We start from the raw sequence: 16,996 nt of genomic DNA on the forward strand, positions 1-16,996 counted from the left end.
ACGTATTGCACCCCCATCTACCTCTAAACATTAAAAACTTAAATAAAGCACAATATTCCCATTTAAAACTACTACTTGAAAGTCTCAAAATAACCACTGTACAAATTTAAATACTGTACTGCACCCCCACTCACCTCTAAACATTAAAAACTTAAAGCACGATATTCCCATTTTAAATAACCAAAGTCACAAAATATTATGTACTTACCACTACCACAGTCTTTGCTGGACTAGCTGGCATCTTTCCTGCTGGAATGGCTAGCTGGATGACTGGCTCTCTGTCTGTTGAATGGCTGGGCTGGCTAGCAGACCCCCTTGCTGGCTGGCTAGCAGGCTCCCTTGCTGGCTTCTTGGCTGGCTGTCTAGCAGGCTCCCTTGCTGGCTTGTTGTCTGGCTGGCTAGCAGGCTCCCTTGCTGGCTTCTTGGCTGGCTGGCTAGCAGGCTCCCTTGCTGGCTTCTTGGCTGGCTGGCTATCAGGCTCCCTTGCTGGCTTCTTGGCTGGCTGGCTAGCAGGCTCCCTTGCTGGCTTCTTGGCTGGCTGGCTAGCAGGCTCCCTTGCTGGCTTCTTGGCTGGCTTCCTTGCTGGCTTCCTTGCTGGCTAGCTAGTAGGCTCCCTTGCTGGCTTCTTGGATGGCTGGCTTATCTCAATCCTTTCTGATTCTGAAGTTATTAGCAGCTGTAGAGCATTTATACAAAACTGCTCTACAGCTGCAACCTTTGTAGGGCCCTTCCGACATGAATCCACGCCCCCTTCCATCCTTGCAGACAATTGTTGCTTGAATTACACCACCCGGACCTAACAGGGAATACCTCTAACCGCAGGTCCGGGTTGGTGATGTAGCCGCATTGCCGTGGAATAACAGGAAGTATTTTCGGCTTTTCCACGGCAATTCAGTTACACTGAAAAATGGGACTTTTAAAGTCCCACTGCCTGATAATGTGGGCAACGGGATGAAAAAGCTCAACTCGTGAGTGTCCTGCTGACAACAGGACAGGTGGTAACCGTACCTAATCATAATGGACATCAGCTGGGTATAACAGCCCTGTGTTTCTAATGCTTAGCCAAACATTCTGCTTGTGCTGTGCTGATGTGGTCATAACAAGGCCAAACTATGCATATCCACAGCTAGTGGGGTTTGGCTTTATTGGCCTGAAATTGTCCATTAAAACAATGAAACAAGTTATAGGTATTCAGAATCACCAGTTAGCTGAAACACCTGATGTTCATAAGGATCATTTGCATATATCCCATGTGCCTCTGATATAAGAGGTTTGGGAGGTCACAGTGGAAGTTCTTGCTTTGCTGGAGTTTTCATTTTGTTTTTGCTGATTGAATTTCTTGGAGTTTGTACAATCTTAGCAGGTGTATATATGGAAGTCGGGACTGTGTCAGAGCCATTACATCCTGGTGTTCAGGGGACACAGTCTCCTAAAAATACTGTCTTTAGTGTTTTGTAGTGTTTTTATAGTGATTTCTTGATAAGGTAATTATGTGTACTCTATATATTGCAGTTACAATGCATGTTTCGGGAGATTTGATTTTTCATTCTAAATCCATTATATTTGATTGACAGCAGAAGGAGACACAGCGCTTATCTAGTCTGAAATGTTACTTTTTCGATGACTGAATCTGAAACATCGACTCTGAATTTGATAATAAATGAAAAGTGGTCTAAAACCATCATTAGACTGATACTGTATCATAGACTTTTTATGAACTGAAATATAATGAAGAAAAAAGAATTACAATGTTGCTTTTTTGTATCATCATTTTTATTGTGATCACAAGCAGCAGAGTGGCACAGAGAATAATGTTGTCACATCTCAAGAGGCTCCCTAGTTCAATTCTTGATTGAGGTGCCTTCTATGCAGAGCCTGCATGTCCTCCCTATGTTTGTGTGAGTTTCCTCCCAAATTCCAAAGACATGCAGTAGGTTGATTAGACAATCTAAATTGGCCATAGGAATGAGGGTGTGGAAGAACTACCGTGGCAGGGCTAGCCACCTGCCAGTGTAAGCCTTGGCTCTATATGATTGTCACTGTTGAAATGACAGCCTGACTCCATGTGCATATATGGGGAAAAAGAGTTTGTGGATGGAACTGGTTATAATGAAGACAGTTATTCTGAAATACATGCATATAAGAAATACACATAATAATTACAGTTTGCAGTCATTAATTCATAAAGACTATAAGACTTTGATTCAGATTGCCATGTGCCTTAATAGACCACAGTGAATTTTTGTTGTGTAAAAATCTAAAAGATGATGGCAATGGCTTAGAATTCCAATGATGTCTTAGATGGTAGAATTTTTTTTCCATCTTTAGAATTCATTTTCCTGTTTTGGAATTCAGTTGCTATATAGAAACAAAAACATATAGGAAATATATAGCACATTAGCAAGGGTACAGTTTTGATGCAAACTTGTCTCTGGCTCATGCAGATAGGCTGAAGGCACATTCCTCCGGATTCACTATCCTTCCATGCAGGACTAGCTTAGTCCTGCATGTAAGTGGCCGTTTAGGAGGTGAGCAGCAGCACGCCATACATATTAATGAAGGTGTGCTGCCTGAGCTCCTAAACATACGAGTGCAGGGGGCGTGTCTGAGAGCAGAGCTCTCAAAATATACATGCCCCTGCAATAAAGACCAGCAGAGTATGAATAAAAGAATGAGCGAGACCACTCATAGGTGCTCGCATACCCCCAGCAACATCCCCCCACGTTTACAAGAGCAATAGTTAAAACATAAAATATAAAGATTTTTTTTTTATGAAACATATTGAATCTAACCATAGGTGCGCAGGTTTGCCCATTGCTTAGCGACGGTTAATGCAGCTTAAATGGCACAAGAGGATAAAAAGCAAGATATATGCAAATGAAGCAATATAGCAACAGTGTAGTGGGCAGAACATTCGCCTTACGAGCAGTCATTCCTGGTTCGAGTCCCACTCCAGTACAATCCATTTTCCATGTCAAATCACATTATGATCAATTTATTTTGTCGCATAACCTATGATAACATATATTTATAACATTTACATATTTATACCAAATATTTGTGAACTGGAGTACTGCATTAAATGCAGATGTGAGATGTCATTGCCATAATGTTGCAAAGTCCACAGATAATCACAAGTGCCTCATACAGTATATGTACACAGGAATCAGAGATACAAATGGAAGGTAAAATGTGTAATGAATGATAACTCCATACAGTTTCCAAATCCATCATCTTCCCAAGAACCATTAGACATTACTGTCTAAATTAGTGCGTTGGTAAGTGGGAGTAAGCACTAGTAAGCAAGTGTAAGCACTATTAAGCAGTAGTAAGTGGGAGTAGGCATATTTAAGCAGTAGTAAGTGAGTTTAAGCCCATTTGCACGGGGGTAAGCAATGCACACATAGGTTAAGCAATATTGAAGCAAACTCTCTGCAAGCATGTTACACCGAAGGTTAGCATAGCTTACCATTGCACAAACCCATGAAACCCGCTTACAATTGCTTAAAAGTGCCTTAATCACTCTGTATGCAACAGCTGCTGTTCTGGCCAGAAACAAAATAAACAACCATTGCAGGTCTTGAACCAAGGACCCTGTATACTATAGTCACAGAAGTTAACCACTAAGCCATCACAGCAGTACATAAGATTGAGTTATCACCAAACAGATCCTTATTATAGGAAATTCAAACTGAACATGTGAAAGAAATCTATATACAGTCTTATGTTGTATAACCTACTACATAACATAAATATGTGAACTGGAGTACTGCATTAAGCCCAGATGTGAGGTGTCTTTGTAATAAAGTGTTGAAATCCCCTAATAAACACAAGGATCCCATACAGTGTACATATACATGAATTATGGATACCAAACACATATATAACATGCAATGAATAATAAATCAATGCCACAATGCAAATATAATGCAACTTAAATATTAAGCAACGCTAAGCATTGCACAGCCCAGCTTAGTAGGTGTAAGCAATGTGTAGGCCAGCTAACTCAGTCTTCCCATTGGTATACCCCTTTAAGCAATGCAAACCTTAGGTAAGCAGGTTTACCCATAGCTTAGCCTTTTCAAAACTGTCCAACCATGGCAAAGTGCAGAAAACCAGCCCTATTTAAATCCAACAGGTGGCAATACATCTCATAACTGGCTATAGCTTCCCCTTGTAGGCACTATGTCTGGAATGGAAGAGGGTGTGCTCTTTCAGGCGCAGCACTGGGGCATCCAGGAGTCCAGAATCATGGCAGGACTCCTTGTGAAAGAACATGACATGAGACTGCTGCAGGGCCAGTAACAGGGTTCCCAGTACAAAGCAGACATCTGGGACCATCTCGCCCGTGACCTTACTAGTGCCACTGGCACACCCCAAACTGGTGAGCAGGACAGACATCACTATGCCGACCTGAAGTGGTGAAAGGGGGATCTCTTGGATCAGTGGATCAAAGAGGCTAGGAGGACAAGGGAGGTCCCAGCCATGTGTAAGTATCAGTCCACTACCTGTTTAATAATTGCCAGCTCATGTATATTATGGATAGGTATGGCTAAATATTCCTCTTATGTCTTTCATAGCGGCAAGTGAGCGGGCTATGAACCAGGAGGCCTGGATGCCGCTTGGAGTAGTTGCGACGCAAGGCAGGTTAGCAATACTCTTGCATGTACTGTCATAGGAAATAAATCTAAAAGTAGTAGTAAGTTAATTGCCTGTATAAAACATGTATTGTTTAAGGCATGTACTGCATACACCAGAGAATATGGCAGGAAGGGTCTCATATAAGTTGTATGTAAATAAAAGCATAATAGCCTGTCAATAAAGGTCTAACTGCTGGACTGCATGTGTTTACTGGTTCTTTGTTATTTATAGCACTTTGTGTACTGTGTATTTTTCTAGCTAGTTTCACTGTGTGTGAGGTATTAACTGGAAATTGTCCACCTTTATTAAGAATATGTTGGGTTGTTTGTTTCTGATAACTGGTTACAGTAAACTCTTTTTTTATAGAGGCTCCTTTAGCTGTTTAAAACTTTCATTTAAAGGCTCACTGCTGCTTTTCAGCTGTGAAACATTTCTGCAGTTTGTTCTAAGCAGTGGGGATATTTGTAGCATTTCCATATTCAGGCTTGTATTTGGGCCTAGTGTTTGTGGAGGCTGTGTGTCTGAGCACATATTCAGAGACATTGGTTTGGCCAAAGCCATCAGGCATTTCTGTGAGAGAGAATTGTTTGAGGTCATTGGCTGACTGAGGTCACCTGGACTACAGCTTAGACTAAGCACCTCATTGGTTCTTTTGAGATTTCTTTCTTAAAAGCTGTCTCAGGTTTCAACTTTCTGTTACCTAAGAAGTTCAGTTGTGAATGCTCTGCCATTTCACAGTGAACTGATCAAAGAAGGACACTGGGGAAACTCGGAGCTATAATATATAACATTAAGTATCCTGTTTTTTGTTTATTTTGTTCTTTATTTCTTTGTTATTTATAGCACTTTGTGTACTGTGTATTTTTCTAGCTAGTTTCACTGTGTGTGAGGTATTAACTGGAAATTGTCCACCTTTATTAAGCATCTGTTGGGTTGTTTGTTTCTGATAACTGGTTACAGTAAACTCTTTTTTTTCTAGAGGCTCCTTTAGCTGTTTAAAACTTTCATTTAAAGGCTCACTGCTGCTTATCAGCTGTGAAACATTTCTGCAGTTTGTTCTAAGTAATGGGGATATTTGTAGCATTTCCATATTCAGGCTTGTATTTGGGCCTAGTGTTTGTGGAGGCTGTGTGTCTGAGCACATATTCAGAGACATTGGTTTGGCCAAAGCCATCAGGCATTTCTGTGAGAGAGAATTGTTTGAGGTCATTGGCTGACTGAGGTCACCTGGACTACAGCTTAGACTAAGCACCTCATTGGTTCTTTTGAGATTTCTTTCTTAAAAGCTGTCTCATGTTTCAACTTTCTGTTACCTAAGAAGTTCAGTTGTGAATGCTCTGCCATTTCACAGTGAACTGATCAAAGGAAGGACACTGAGGAAACTCGGAGCTATAATATATAACATTAAGTATCCTGTTTTTTGTTTATTTCGTTCTTTATTTCTTTGTTATTTATAGCACTTTGTGTACTGTGTATTTTTCTAGCTAGTTTCACTGTGTGTGAGGTATTAACTGGAAATTGTCCACCTTTATTAAGCATCTGTTGGGTTGTTTGTTTCTGATAACTGGTTACAGTAAACTCTTTTTTTCTAGAGGCTCCTTTAGCTGTTTAAAACTTTCATTTAAAGGCTCACTGCTGCTTTTCAGCTGTGAAACATTTCTGCAGTTTGTTCCCCACCCTCCCTGCCTGCTGGTATAGTGTTTTTTAAGTTGGTGGCTTTGCAGTTGCCCGCTCCTAGTGCATAATTTGATCTGGGACCCTCCTCCCAGTCTAGTGTCATTACCTCATTCTACCCAGTACAGAGAGAACATTTGAGAAGGCCAATCAGCTTAGTTACGGCTATTCCTTTCTCTGTTTCCACTAACAAAAAAAAAAAAAAAAAAAAAATGTATCTGCTTTTACTGTATTTGTGTTTTTTCCTACTTTATTTTGCTTTTGCGTCATCTTAAAAGTACTCAATTGTATTTATTATTGCTTGGTGTAACTTATTCTAAGCCTTTTAGTTTAAGCACTTGGGCTTTAGACCAGTTGTTTTACATTAGGAAGGTTTGTGGGCTGCACTGTGTTGGCAGGACAGGTAGTTTATATCCATCTAAGTTGGGAACTGCTGATTGAGGGCTCAGTGTCTGTTATTCTAAAAGTGTATTAGTTCTGGTTTAAGCACCAGGGCTTCAGGCCAGTTATTTTACATTAAGAAGGTTCATGGTCTGCACTCTTGTGGGAGAAGAGGCTGGACTCTGCCATTATGAGCTGGGAATTTCTGGTTAAAGACTTATAGTGCCTGCATATTTGAACTATTTCTTACTGTAATTTGTACACCTTGCTTGCTGTAGCATAGACTAGATCCAGGCCTGCTGAATCTAGTTTTGTTTGTATGCTTGTTATTTCCCTGAAAAGCTAATTCCACCTAAAATGCAGCTTTTCAGCGCTTCTGTGGATCCCTAGTGATATCTGCATTGCTTACTGTACTTATTTCCTTGTTTCACTTGAAAGAAAGTTACTCTTTGTCATTTTTGCATTTAAGTTACCTGGCACTTGCTCACTAAAGCAATTATATAAGTCAGCACTAAAAAACTAAAAGCACTACACCCTCACAAACTCCCCCTGGAGTACCTTGCTCCCCATTGGCCATTTTTTTCAATTATAAAGAAATTCCCAATACTATTCTAGCATGTTCAAAGGTCAGTTGTCAATCTCCTCTCCAGTCCAGCTGGTGAATCTGGGAATCTTGAGGCAATGTGACAACTGCCTCATGTACACAGACAACTCTCTCCTCCTCCCAACAAATTCCAACACATGTGAGAGATGCAACCATATAGCCAAACTGGAGGCTAAGCTCTCTCAACTCAGTACTGGCGTAACCAGTCAGGAGGAGAAGGAAACCACACTCACTACAATTCCAGTCTCACATAGACCTACCACGACAGCAAACCAAACACATAAACACACAAAAACATATTCGGAGGCTCTAAATAAAAATCTGCCTAAGCAGCAGAGACCTCCAAAACAGACACCCAAGCAACCGCTACCCCAAAACAAAACACGTGCAACACATAGCTCACAAAGCCAGTGTGCCGAACAGTCACAGCCCTTAATGCTAAACAACACACCTGATACACTTGTAATAGGTGACTCTATCTTCAGGCACACTGACATCCCACTCACCAGGCTGAACAAGGAGAAGGTCATGGTGAGCTGCCTGTCGGGCGCTAGGATCTGCCACATAACACAAGCACTCAGGTCACTCCAAGGCAAGTACAAATATGACTCAGTCATTGTCCATGCTGGTGTGAATGACCTGAGACGTACCTCCCTGGAACTACATGAAAAGAGAAATAGAGAAGCTCTCTGAGCATGTAGCCCAGGCCGGTATGACCCTGACCTTGAGTAGCATCTTACCCTCACCAAGAATGATGCCACAGTATGAGGACAAGATTATCAATTTCAACAATTGGCTTAAGTATGGGTGTCATTCAAAGGGGATCCAATGCCTGTCAGCCTGGGATGACATGCTCGACAAGCCACGATGCTTCGCTAGGGACGGCTTGCACCTATCACCCCTGGGCTTTCGGATATTGGCAAAGGCTCTTGCTACCCCCATAGTGCCTTTTTTAGGCAAGGCTCAAAAGACAAACCCACCTCCATAGGTATCACAAGTGATAAGAAACTAAGAGTAATGCTACTCAATGCCAGAAGTCTAAACTTCAAGATGCACACACTCAAAACTCTCCTTAGCATGGAGAACATCGATATCTGTGCAGTAACAGAAACCTGGTTCAAGGCTTTCGAGAGCACCCCAGCACTACCAGGTTATACTTCATACCATGCTTTTCGGCCCCAAAACTTGGACCGAACCACAAAAGGAGGGGGAGTATCAATATTCGTCAAAGATAGTCACACCTCCAGGTTGGTGGCACATCACGAAGCATCAGAGACTATCCATGTGCAACTAACAGTGGGTAAAACTGCCTTCCAGTTTATAGCCTGCTACAGACCACCCTCCCAAACCCAGGAACCCCACTCAGCCTTCCTGAGAACACTGGAAAATATGAAGGTCTCTCCAAACACCATTATATTGGGTGACTTCAACTACCCAACCATAGACTGGGAGCATTACTCTAGCTCCAACACCCTAGCCCAAAGGTTCCTAGAATTTATAAACTCAAATGCTATGGAACAACTTGTTACCACTCCCACAAGAGGGGAAAACATACTGGACCTGATCATCACCAACATGGGGACTCTATGCTCTAGACCAGAAGTGTATCCCTCACTGGTAAGATCAGACCATAAACTAATCTCACTGGATATTCGCATCCCGACCCCACCCCATGCCCAGAAAACCACAGTGAAAAACTTCTCTAAAGCAAATTTTACACTCCTCAAAACCAAGGTGGAATCCTTCAAAGCCCCCGGGCCTGTGGATAATACGGCCCAGACCGCAAAATCCTTTATAAACGCATTCTATGAACACCTTTAGGAATGCATGGATCATGCAATCCCAAATAAAACCAAGACCCAATCCTCCAAAGGCAGATGTCTTGTCTGGTGGACCCCAGCCATAAACAAACTATACAATAGAAGGAGGAAGCTACTACATGATAGAGCAAAATCCCAAAAAGGGAAGGCATCTCTGATCAGTATTAGCAAAAAACTACGGGCACTTATAAAATCGTCTAAGGCCAGCTTCGAGAGAAAAATTGCACAGGACACTAAGGATAATCACAAGGCTTTCTTTAGTTATGTTAGAAACCTGGGTGGGAATTCCCAGATATGCTCAGAATTAGTCCAAAATTACAAAAAATACACCGAACCCACAGACATTGCCAACATTCTAGCTGACAGGTTCAGCGCAAACCCCCCCCCTCCCCACCAAAAGGGCTAATATCTATCCCAGCAGAGTGCTGCCCCCCTGACATCTCAGATGCTCAGGTAAGAGCTGCCCTCTCCAAAGCAAGAAACACAGCATCAATGGGACCAGACGGTGTCCCGGGCTGCGTCCTACATGAACTCCAAGAAGAGCTAAACCCAAACCTAAAACTACTGTTCAATCTCAGCCTTACTAGAGGATATGTACCCAAAGAGTGGCGTACAGCAACAGTGGTCCCTCTCCACAAAGGTGGTGCCTCAATGGATCCTGGAAACTATCGCCCCATAAGTCTGACTAGCTTGGTCTGCAAAGCTATGGAAAGGATCATCATGGACCTTATAAATAAAGATATTGGGGACCTGCAGACACTGGATCCTACCCAGTTCGGCTTTGTTAAGGGCAGATCCTGCCTCTTGAACCTGGTTGATTTCTTTGAAACAGTCACCAAGGCCATTGACAAGGGGAAGGTGGTCCACACAGCCTACCTGGACCTCGCAAAAGCCTTTGATACAATACCCCACTCGAGCATTATAGATAAGCTCACCAGGTTAAATATAAACCCCTATGTCACTAGATGGGTTGCAAACTGGCTCAAGGACAGAACCCACATGGTTAGAATAGCTGGAGCCATGTCAGACTCCAAACCAGTTACAAGTGGCGTCCCACAAGGCTCAGTCCTGGGACCTCTCTTGTTCGGTATATATTTCTCGGAGGTACAGGCCAACATGGAAGGACTGTGGCTGACCAAGTTCGCAGATGACTGCAAACTGGGCACCATAATAGACTCTCCAGCCGACACAAGCATCCTCCAAAAGGGCCTCATAGAAACAGACAACTGGTGCCAGAGCCATGGCCTGAAACTAAACGCCAAAAAGTGTATAGTCATCCCCTTTGGCAAAAACAAAGTGCCCACAAATTACCACATAGGTGGTAATCCATTAAGTACAGAAGAAGTAATTAGGGACCTGGGGACCCAAGTTGATAGCAATCTCTCATTTGACAACCACGTGGCCAAAGTGGTTAGAAAAACATTTTATATAGCCCACCTAATCATGAAGGGATTCACATCTAGATCAGGGGAGGTCATCGTGCCTCTTTACTCATCCCTCATCAGGCCCATAATTGAGTACAATGCCCCTTTTGGGATGTACCTTACCAGACACCTGCAGCAACTGGAAAGACCCCTAAAGTATCTCACCAAGAGGATGAAAGGGCTCAAACAGATGCCGTATGCTGCCCGGTTAAAGAAACTCCAGCTCTACTCAGTGGCATACCGCCTGCTCAGAGGCGATCTGTGCCTGACGTATAAAGCCATGTCTAACCCAGAATTAATGGACATGCTGCACCTCAGAAAATCCAAATCCCATTGAGCTACACGCTCGAGGGACTTGAACCTCAGCACTGAAATAAACAGGACATGTTGGAGGGACAGATTCATAACCCAGAGGCTCCCTTCACTCTGGAATAAAATCCCAGTCCAGGTTAGGCAGAGTCCCTCATTGACTCTCTTCAAGAGGAATCTTGATGAGTGGATGGGAGATCATAGGTTTACCCCGGGTATCATTTCTGTGTCACTGTTAGACAGAGGCACAGTATACTAACCTCGAAAAAAGGCATAGCAAAATTAATTTAATATGGGTGGCGAAAGCCATACACACTCTGGCTAGGCTTATAAATGCCCTAGGGCAGATAGCCTAGTATGAACCTATGAACCTATGAACCTATCATATGGTAATGTAGATTTGCAATCACTTAATAGTACTGGTGTACTAAGCACTGTTACCCACACTGTGCTACATAAATAAAATGCGTAGGAATGTCTGTATATGACTGGTGTAATCCCAAGAGGTCAAATAGTACAAATGAGAGAGACATAGACAGAAAACAGTGAAAAGAGAGACAACAAAATCCAAATAGCTCACTCAACTGAGACATGAACTGTTGCATTTTTAGCACACACAGCCATGGTTCAAATCCTGGGAGTGGTAGCAGGCTGCATACAGAATCATACCCCACAACTGTCCCGAATGTCCAATAAAGTGGCCCATATCTGCTGCCTGTCACCCTGGGAAATTAGTGGGATGATCCCAGATGTTTAGGCAGCAAACAAGAAATACAACTGATTGTCAGACATCTATAAGAACAAACCTGTCACTCTAGCAACTCCTGAAAATGTTACGAGAGTAATAAGCCAAGTATGTCCCATCTACACCCCCATGTTGTCGAGCTGTGACAAGAGTGTGTACAGTAACACAGTGAGATGTATGTGCATAATACTAATGTGGAATCTGGTAATGTGTGTGGCAACATTCAGGTAGTGCTAACAAACATTGCTCCCACAGGTCTGTCAAATACGAACACTGTACCTAGAAATAAAAGATTGATACCCTGTAGAAAAAACTGTAAGGAACCACCACGATACTGCATATAAAAAAGATTTAATAGAAACAGAAACAAGCGCTTTCACGCACCATAACCATCAGGTTACAATAATTAGGTGAAAAAACATCCATTTTATACTAAAATACTCACAATTAAACAATTAAATCATTAAATAAACAAGTCAATTAGGTGGTTTAAAAGGACAGCTCTAAATATGTGCTAAGCTTTTAAAAAGGATGCTTTTTTACATTTCATATATGAGTATAATGCCTCTGTACTGGTACAGTTTACTCTGGTATTGTATGGCATTATTAGTGTTGCAATTGCTCTGAATAATAAGGTATTACTCATCAGTGTCACCCACACTGTGCTACATAGCATAACTGTCTAGGAAATCCTGTATGAGTGTTGTAATACAAGGTCAGAATGTAAAACCACAGGAGAATTATAGACATAAATCAGATAAGAGATACACAGCAATATCTATATAGCACAACTGTGATGAACAGTGTTTTATTTTTAGCAGACTCAGCCATGGTCCGAATCCTGGGAGTGGTAGTAAGCTTCATACAGAATCATACCTCACAACTGTACAGATATGTCCAGAATGTCCAGTAAATCTGCCCATATCTGCTGCTTGTCACCCTGTCCCCCTGGGAAATCAGTGGGATGATCCCAGATGTTTAGGCAACAAACAAGAAATACAACTGATTGCCAGATATCTGTGAGAAGAAACCTGTCACTCTAGCAACTCCCCAAAATGTTATGAGACTAATAAGCCAAGTATGTCCCATCTACATCCCCATGTTGTCAAGTTGTGACCAGAGTGTGTACAGTAACAGAGTGAGATGTATGTGCATAATACTAATGTGGAATCTGGTAATTTATGTGGCAACATTCAGGTAGTGCTAACAAACATTGCTCCCTCAGGTCTGTCAGATACGAACACTATGCCTAGAAATAAAAGATTGATATCCTGTAGTGGTACTGTGTACTCTGTTATTATATGGCATTGTTAGTGTTGCAGTTGCTCTGAATAATAAGGTATCATTCATCACTGCCATCCACACTGTGCTACATAATATAACTGCCTAGGAAATCATGTATAAGAGTGTTGTAATTCACTAAAGGTTTAAGAGGGCAGTAGTCGAAATATGTCCCGGTTCACCTGCATGTGGTCAAGACATGCCCAGAGTCTGTGCAAAAAGAGATGGACAGGTGTGTGCATAACGTCAACCTGGAATCTCAGAGTATGTGTAGAAACAGTGTTAAATAATTCCTCCACAGGTATACCAGGTAAGAGGTGTATACTGCAGGTAAAACCAGTTCATGTATATAGTTGTCGACAGCTATACCACTGTCCAAAGTAAGGCAATAGGGTAGTGTACTAATACTTGTAAGGTACAGACAACAGCACTGACTAGAAAAGTAATACAAACTAAAGGAATATACTAGCTGTTAATTTACATCTTTCTTTCCCCCCACCATATATGCAACAATAAACTAAAAACCCAACTCAATAGGTATATGCTGACTTAACTCTAATGTTAGGACATATGTCCCATTGTTCGATAATTATTTAAATCTGTTTCTATGCATGTGCTATGTTGAAATACTCCCACATTGGTGGCATGATGCCATCAATGTACCAGCATGCTGCTGTAATTACCACTGTGGTCCCATATATGCATGTGTTCTGTTTGCTAAGCAACTGTTCCATATCTGGTGCTTGGGTTAATGGGAATATCTGTGGATATTGTTATACCTAATCCTGGAATGTGTTGACTATTACTAACCCATATATGTTGATAAAACATAATCACCATAGTACGTATGGGAATGCGGGTCGCAATGGACCCACCTGTCCCACTTCATCTGGCCATGGCACTGGGCACCAGCAGGTCTGGCGCCCACCCCGGGACCTCCTTGTCCGCTGGTCCTACACCACCTTTGGGTGGAACCACTTCAGGGGATGGGCCGGGACCTCCTCGTCCACTGGTCCTACACCACCTCAGGGGATGGGTCTCACCCCCCCCGGGATCGGGCGCAGACAGGACACTGTCACCCATCAGCAGGTCCAGGGTGTGGTGCGTAGTGAGCTCCACAGGGAGTTTGGAGATCTCCTACACCAGCTTGAGAGCCATGTGTTGCAACTAGAGGGTCAGCCTGGCTGTCTGATTCAGCCCTCAGCACAGCCATCTTTGGGGCTGTGAAGGTGCAGTGGTGACTGCCCATTGGTGGGGACCTCAGTCCCACTGTTTCCACTAGGGGGCTCATGGGCTTCCGCCAGGACACTGTCACCCGTCAGCAGGTCCGGGGCGTGGTGCCTAGTGAGTTCCACAGGGAGTTTGGAGATCTGTTACACCAGCTTGAGGGCTGTGTGTTGTGACTAGTGGGTCAGCCTGGCTCTCCGACTCAGCCCCCAGCACAGCCATCTTTGGGGCTGTGAAGGTGCAGTGGTGACTGCCTATAGGTGGGGACCTCAGTCCCACAGTTTCACTAGGGGGCTCATGGGCTTCCAATTTCCCAACACCCCTCCCATCAAGGTGTTTACCCCCTACATGTGTCATATACCACCCCTGTATGCGTCTTGTTTGTCTTGTCTGTTAACCTACCCAACCTACCACCCCAAATATACCTGCTATCCCTCCCCAACATCCCACTCTCACCTAAAAATAACAAAAAGGGCAGTCTGTTCCCCAAACAAAATCTTACCCCATACATAGCTGTCCATTTCACACATGTGTCCACTGGACACATGTATTCTGGTCTAATTGGCTTAACAACATATTATTATTGTCCTCACCCTTCTCTCAGGGTTATGAGTGTCCAAATCTATCTCCAAATTCAGTGTATATGCACAGCTGTTGCTGTAGAAGAAATGGGCAGCTATGGACCTTCCCTACACCCTTCCTACACACCCCTAGCTATTTTCCATACCATCTTTCGATCTTTGTGCCCTTTTTTCACCACTTTCCTATCAACTTTTTTCATTTCTTTTAAAGAAATTAGCACGGGGTAAGCGGGAGTAAGCACTTTTAAACAGCAGTAAGTGGGTTTAAGCCTGTTTGCACAGGGGTAAGCAATGCCTACAAAGGTTAAACAATTTACAAGCTAACTGAGTATAAGAAACTATAACCAGAAGTTAGCAGTGCTTAAGTCTGTGGAAACCCATGCAAACCCAATTACAACTGCTTAAAAATGCCTTAATCACTCTGTATTAAATGACCCTTGTTCTCCCCAGCAACAAAATAAACAGCTTCTGCAAGGCTCAAACACAGGACCCTGCACACCATAGACAAAGTGATTTACCACTAAGTCATGTCAAATATACATAACCATGATGTTTTCACAAACATATCATCAAGCACAGTCATTCAACAGTACAGGAAATGTATTTATGCATGTAGATATATGTGTGTGTGTGTGTGTATATTTATATCTAAATATATATATATATATATATATATATATATATATATATGTAAATATCAATATCTACATATATATATATATATATCTAAATATCTTATCTACATATATATATATATATATATATATATATAGATACACACATATGCATACATCTATAGATATATATGTCTGCATATATGTCTATCTATATATATATATATATATATATATATATATATATATATATATATATATATGTGTAAGTATATATATATATATATATATATAGATATAGATATAGATATAGATATATAGATATAAAAGAGAACATAAATACATATATGACTACAGGCACCATTAATGGGGGTGAGGGGGCCCAAGCGACATATGTCTTGGAGGGATTGATATTCCATCCCCCCCACAGACAAACAGGTCTGCCCTGCAATACAATACCAACTGTTGCAAATCCCATAACCAGGACCTGGCACAACATGGGCACAAGATGTTAACAGTAATCCATCCCACCTGTATGATGTCAGGCTGGTATCAATAACATATCATGCAGTACAGTCTGGCTACCATAGGGAATGTACAATGTGGAAGCAATAAACATTCCTAAGATACATATACACAGACACATATATGCAGATACATATATATATATATATATATATATATATATATATAGAGAGAGAGAGAGATATGTAACTACACATACACACACATAGATATGTATAGGAAGATACATATTTAGAGGGTGCACACCATACGGAACAGCCAGTATGCCTATAGTTGCCACCTTACCAAATAGACACTGTATGAGTCACCCATACAAAAGACAATTACTGCCTGCAACATATACCCACAGAGAGGTCAAAGGATATAACACCACACACAGGTTTGCATACATGAGAAAGCTTTATTTGTATACTATTACAGTTGTATATGCCATGTCACATAGCTGTTTAGCCTCTGAAATACATATACACAGACTAATGCAACTGTCAAACAGATAAATTAATACAGTATTCCGGAAAGCATTACATATGTTGCTGTCCAGGCCAAGGCCTTCACGTAGTACGATAGTAAAGACAGACTGGGTCACAGGATAACAATCAATCAACAGTAAATAATGCAGATGTATAGTCCAGCAGCCTCTGTCTACACTCTGTACACAATCCCTAGGGGGTAAAGACCTTGGCTGACACAGTAGGATGTATCTGTTACATAACAAGGCATAACTGAAACCATCACAATCACACTGACAAACAGAGCAGTCTGTATGGCAGGAAGCAGTAGGTCTGCATTTACCCAGGTTGAATTGTATGATAATGTACATCCAGACACCTTAAGGCAGCTTATCCCTGATACCCCTCACATGTTGTAACAGCCTAGATTAGTTATGGCGCATCCCCCCTCATAGACTGACATACAGGGCCATATACCACTGTTACATACACTGGCCTCTGGACTGCATAAGAGCACACATGTATTGTGCAGATGAAGCCCACACATATAGACCTAACCCCACAATATGTGTGGGGGCCACAACAGCAGTGGAATGATGGCAGGAATGGCAGCATGGCATACTCACAGGCCACTACATAGTAACCCCTGACAGCATGTCATATGGACAAAGCCTGGTATGTAGATGGAGGACAGAGGCTGGTACACAGGCCCATATGTGAA

Source organism: Protopterus annectens, chromosome 2.part2 (genome assembly GCF_019279795.1).
Source record: "Protopterus annectens isolate FY-2018-M chromosome 2.part2, PAN1.0, whole genome shotgun sequence".
Taxonomy (NCBI): Eukaryota; Metazoa; Chordata; order Ceratodontiformes; family Protopteridae; genus Protopterus; species Protopterus annectens.